This window comes from Anolis sagrei, chromosome 7 (assembly GCF_037176765.1).
Source record: "Anolis sagrei isolate rAnoSag1 chromosome 7, rAnoSag1.mat, whole genome shotgun sequence".
Taxonomy (NCBI): Eukaryota; Metazoa; Chordata; class Lepidosauria; order Squamata; family Dactyloidae; genus Anolis; species Anolis sagrei.
In genome coordinates, this window is record NC_090027.1 from 28,676,302 (window position 1) to 28,682,301 (window position 6,000).

General features: G+C 46.5%; 1 protein-coding gene across 1 annotated transcript in view; it reads right to left on the bottom strand.

The window, feature by feature from the left end:
• Window positions 1-4,894, bottom strand: part of ARHGAP32 (Rho GTPase activating protein 32) — a 236,503-nt gene extending 231,609 nt beyond the window's left edge. The window contains exon 1 of the mRNA XM_060787498.2: window positions 4,457-4,894. The gene's annotated coding sequence lies outside the window, so the exon portion shown is untranslated. The remainder of the gene's footprint in view (window positions 1-4,456) is intronic.
• Between the last annotated feature and the right edge of the window lie 1,106 nt (window positions 4,895-6,000).

A 6,000-nucleotide genomic window follows, 5' to 3' on the forward strand; every position in this document is an offset into this window, starting at 1 on the left:
GGCCAGAATCACTGGGCTGTTGTGAGTTTTATTTATTTATTTATTTACTATGTTTGTATACAGCTTTTCTCAGCCCCCAGGCAACTCAAAGCGGTTAGCAAGAGCAAAATTCAATGCTCAGAATAACATAAAACAGTTAAAAACAATTAAAACAGTAGCGTATTAAAACAATCCATTATACATCAATTAACATCTCGTTAGCGTCTCGTAATTAGAATCAGGATCCAGTTTCATCATCCAATTGTTCCATATTCCTATATTCTTTACACTCCCTATTCAAATGCCTACTCGAACAACCAGGTCTTCACTTTCCTCTGGAAAGATAACAAGGAGGGGACCTATCTAATATCTGTAGGAAGGACATTCCACAGTCGAGGGGCCACCACTGAGAAGGCCGTCTCTCTTACCCGCCAGACGTACTTGTGATGCAGGCGGGGCCGAGAGCAGGGCCTCTCCAGACGATCTTAATTTCTGAGTGGGTTCATAAGAGGAGATGCGTTCGGACAGGTAAGTTGGGCCAGAACCGTTTAGGGCTTTATAGGCTAAAGCCAGCACTTTGAATTGTGCCCGGTAGTTTTCCAAATCCGTTTGTAGGTGCAAAATAGTTCTCACTGTGCTGATAACTTACTGTGTCTGGAATACTTCCAGATCTGTTCTGAAGTAGCATCATTGAAGGCACATGTTATAGACTCACTATTACAACACCAGCTATATTCTGCCATTGGGTTGCTGTGAGTTTTCCAGGCCATGTTCCAGAAGCATTCTCTCCTGACATTTCACCCACATCTATGGTAGCCATCCTCAGAGGTTGTGAGGTCTGTTGGAAACTAGGCAAACGAGGTTTATATATCTGTGGAATGTCCAGGGTGGGAGAAAGCACTCTTGTCTGCTCGAGGCAAGTGTGAATGTTGCAATTGGCCACCTTGATTAGCACTGAATGGCTTTGCAGCTTCAAATTCTGCCTGGTTGCTCTATGGGGGGGTCCTTTGTTGGAAGGCATTAGCTGGTCCTGATTCTTGTCTGGAATTTCCCTGCTTTTTTTTAGTGTTGTTCTTTATTTACTGTCCTGATTTCAGAGTTCTTTAAATCAGATTTTGCATCCTTCAATGACGTTTCCAGTTAAGTGCCATTGAAACCTTCCATCGCATCCATGCTGCAAAAAACGATTTCCCACTAACGTCACAGTTGAAGGATTTCCAAGCAGGGATGGATAGGGACCCTGCAGCAGAGAAGTGCCTTTGCATCGGCAAATACTCACCATCATTATAATAATGCTTTATGTGTAGCCTGCCCAATCTCCCCTAGGGGACTCAGGGCGGCTTGCAACATAATAAAGGCAAAAATCCAATGCCTGTATAAAACAAAGTAAATAGACCACAAACAATACAATACATTACACAAATTAAAACATAATGGAAGGGACCCCAAGGGCCAGCCAGGCCAACTCCATTCTGCCAGGAAGGAAAACACAATCAAAGCCCTCTTTGCAGAGGCCCATCCTGCCTCTGCTTAAAATCCTCCAGAAGCAGATCCCACCATCAATCAGGACAAGTCTACATAGGGACCACCGAATGCAGCATTGCCCAGGTACGCATCAAGGAACATGAAAGGCACTGCAGACTACTTCAACCAGAGAAGTCAACCATAGCAGAGCATCTGATGAACCAACCTGGACACAACATATTATTGGAGAACACAGAAATGCTGGACCACTCTCACCACCACCATGTCAGAATACACAGAGAAGCCATTGAAATCCACAAGCATGTGGACAATTTCAACAGAAAGGAGGAAACCATGAGAATGAACAAAATCTGGCTACCAGTATTAAAATCAGGGCAGTAAATAAAGAACAACACTCTGAAAACAGTAGAATTCCAGACAAGAATTAATCAGTCAGGGCCAGCTAACTTTGCAAACTAGGCAAGGAAGCTTTATATATCTGTGGAATAAAGTCCAGGGTGGGAGAAAGAACTCTTGAAGCAAGTGTGAATGTTCCAATTGGCCAGCCCTGAATGGCCATGCAGCTTCAAGATCCGGCTGATTCCTGCCTGGGGGGAATCCTTTGTTGGGACCTTCCACATATATAAACATATATTTATATATTTATATTACACATAATATTACAATACTAGTGTCCTCTGCCATGCGTTGCTGTGGCCCAGTCTGTGCATATGTTCTTTGTGTGTGTATAAGGTAAAGGTTGTTCCCTGACATTAAGTCCAGTCATGTCTGACTCTGGAGTGTGGTGCTCATCTCCATTTCTAAGCCGAAGAGCCGGCGTTGTCCATAGACACCTCCAAGGTCATGTGGCCGGCATGACTGCATGGAGCGCCCTTACCTTCCCACCGGAGCGGTACCTATTGATCTACTCACATTTGCATGTTTTCGAACTGCTAGGTTGGCAGAAGCTAGTACTGACAGCGGAAGCTCACGCTGCTCCCCAGAATCGAACCTGCGACCTTTCAGTCAACAAGCTCAGCAGCTCAGCGCTTTAACCCACTGCGCCACCAGGGGCACCTGTGTATGTATGTGTGTGTATATGTATATATGTGTGTATATATATGCGTTTGTGTTTATATATATGTGGTTTTATGCATGCGTTGTAATGTAATAATTTTTTTGGCTTTTTAAGTCTCTTCTGCTGTGTTTTTCAGTGTTTTTATGAGTGATGGTCACTTGTTGCCCTGATAGGTGTATTGTGTCCAAATTTGGTGTCAATTCATCCAGTGGTTTTTGAGTTACGTTAATCCCAAAACGAACAACAACAGAGAGGAAACAAACAAGGACATCTAATCACCTCTCAACAAAAGTTTGCTCTAGGCACTGTCAGGTCATTATATGCTAATCAAGGTGGTCAGTTGGAACATTCACACCTAGCTCCAGTAGACAAGAGTCCTTTGTCTCACCCTGGTCATTCCACAGATATATACACCCTTTTTCCTAGTTCCAACAGACCTCACTACCTCTGAGGATGCTTGCCATAGATGCAGGCGAAACGTCAGGAGAGAATGCCTCTAGACCATGGCCATATAGCCCGAACAAACCTACAACAACCCAGAACATTACATTTTTATTTATATAAATAATGATATAATACTGATATTGTACTATATTGTATGTATATATACCTTCTCACCTTTGGGGTGAGAAGGGCGGCATATAAATGTCGTAAATAAATAAATAAATAAACCACCCTTGCTTAGTTTCCATTTAGCTACAACTTGCACTATCCCATTCCCCTGTTCCTGGTTAGCCATGTTTTATGACAGTTCCCACCACAGAACTCTTGTCTGCTTGAGGCAAGCGTATCTGTCCGAACGCATCTCCCTCTACGTCCCACTTCGGAGTCTGAGATCCTCTGGGGAGGCCCTGCTCTCGGCCCCGCCTCTGTCACAAGTGAGATTGGCGGGGACGAGGAGCAGGGCCTTCTCAGTGGTGGCCCCTCACCTATGGAATTTACTCCCCGGGGAAATTAGATCAGCAACATCCCTCCTTTCCTTCAGAAAGAAATTAAAAACATGGATGTGGGACCAGGCGTTTGGGCAATCTGGCAGATGAATAAAGGACGGTGACGACGGATAGGAATAGACAATGTGGAACGAAGTATGGACCCTGAGTTGGCGAACGCTGTGCTTGAGATTGGCTATCGACTGTGAGATATATTGTTGTTTTAATTGTTAACCATTTAATTGCTGTTTTTATATGTTATTGTATTTGTGTAGGCACCAAATTATGCCATTTTGTAAGCCGCCCTGAGTCCCCCCTCGGGGATTGAGAAGGACGGGGTAGAAGTATACAAAATAAATACGAAATAAATAAATAAATGTTGGAATTAGCCACCTTGATTAGCACTGAATGGCCTTGCAGCTTCAACACCAGGCTGGCTGCTGCCTGGGGAGGGATCCTGGCAGTGTGGACTCTGATATCCCAATTCAAAGCAGATATTGTGTCTAAATAAATAAATGTTGCAATTAGCCACCTCGATTAGCACTGAATGGCTTTGCAGCTTCAACACCAGGCTGGCTGCTGCCTGGGGAGGGATCCTGGCAGTGTGGACTCTGATATCCCAATTCAAAGCAGATATTGTGTCTAAATAAATAAATGTTGCAATTAGCCACCTTGATTAGCACTGAATGGCTTTGCAGCTTCAACACCAGGCTGGTTGCTGCTTGGGGAGGGATCCTGGCAGTGTGGACCCAGATATCCCAATGTAAAGCAGATATTGTATCATTTTCTGCCTTGATACTCCGAGTTATATGTCTGTATAAGCCTTCCCTTCTGCTAGGCTACACATCAGCAGCTCCTCAAGCCGTTCCTCATGGGGAGGGCTGCGTTGGACCCTTTTGTCCCCCTTCCCCCCCTTGAATGGCGATCTCCTCCCTTTTGAGACAGCCTAGGATGGCCTTGGCCTTTGTGGCTGCTGCCCCACTCTCTGGCCTCTCCTCCTTCTTACCTGAGGCGGCGGCGGAGGGTCTCTGCGGCGGAAGTGGTGGTCGCCCTTCTTCCCTTTCCTCCTCCTCCTCCTCGGCTTCAAGGGCTATTGCTGCTGCTCCTCCGGCGGCTCCTCACCCAGTAGTAGCAGAGGCCCCCGCTCGGCCCCATCCTCGACCCTCTCCCTCTCTCGACAAAAGCGGGGAAAGGGGCCTCGCTCGCACACAAAGGAGGCGGGGGAGGGAAAGCGAGGCGGGAGGGCGCGCGGAACAACGGAACGCCGAGAAACACACAAACGCGAGGGAACCAAAAAAACAAAGGATGAGGCGGGAGGGCGCCTTTTTTTTCTTCTCCCCCTTTTTCCTTTCTCCTTCCCTTCGCCGCTGCTGCCGCCGACTCTGCTTCTCCAAAGGGAGAAAAGGGGGCGAGGCGGAGGCGCCGCAACGAGGCAGCAGAAGGAGGCGGGGCCGCGGCAGGCTCCGCCCACTCCCAGGAGCTGCCTTTCATGCCGCGGAGGGGCGGGGCTTACCATGGCCCCGCCCCCATTCTGTCTTTTTTCCCTTTTTCCAGCTGATGTTAACCTACAATAATCCAGCAATGGTAAAGTTTACTACACCAGCATTTCTCAACCTGGGGGTCGCTAAAGGGGTGTCAGAGGGGTCACCAAAGACCATTAGAAAAGTATTGTCGAAGGCTTTCATGGCTGGAATCACTAGGTTCTTGTAGGTTTTTTCGGGCTATAGGGCCATGTTCTAGAGGCATTTCTCCTGACGTTTCGCCTGCATCTATGGCAAGCATCCTCAGAGGTAGTGAGGTCTGTTGGAAATAGGACAATGGGTTTATATATCTGTGGAATGGCTGGGGTGGGGCAAAGAGCTCTTCTCTGCTGGAGATAGGTGTAAATGTTTCAGCTGACCACCTTTATTAGCATTTGAAGGCCTGGCTGAGCCTGGGAAAATGTTCTGTTGAGAGGTGTTAAGATGTGCCTGGTTGTTTCCTCTCTGCTGTTTTGCTGTAGTAATTTTAGAGTTTTTTTATATTGGTAGCCAGATTTTGTTCATTTCCATGGTTTCCTCCTTTCTGTTGAAATTGTCCACATGCTTGTGGATTTCAATGGCTTCTCTGTGTAGCCTGACATGGTGGATGTGAGAGTGGTCCAGCATTTCTGTGTTCTCAAATAATATTCTCTGTCCAGGTTGGTTCATCAGGTGCTCTGCTATGGCTGACTTCTCTGGTTGAAGTAGTCTGCAGTGCCTTTCATGTTCCTTGATTCGTGTTTGGGCCATGCTGCTGCGTTTGGTGGTCCCTATGTAGACTTGTCCACAGCTGCATGGAATACAGTAGACTCCTGCAGAGGTGAGAGGATCCCTCTTGTCCTTTGCTGAACGTAGCAGTTGTTGCATTTTTTGGTGGGTCTGTAGGTGGTTTGTATGTTGTGTTTCCTCATCAGCTTCCCTATGCAGTCAGTGGTTCCCTTGATGTATGGCAAGAACACTTTTCCTCTGGCTACCAGTATTAAAAAACTCAAAAATTACAACAGCAAAACAACAGAGAGTAAACAATCAG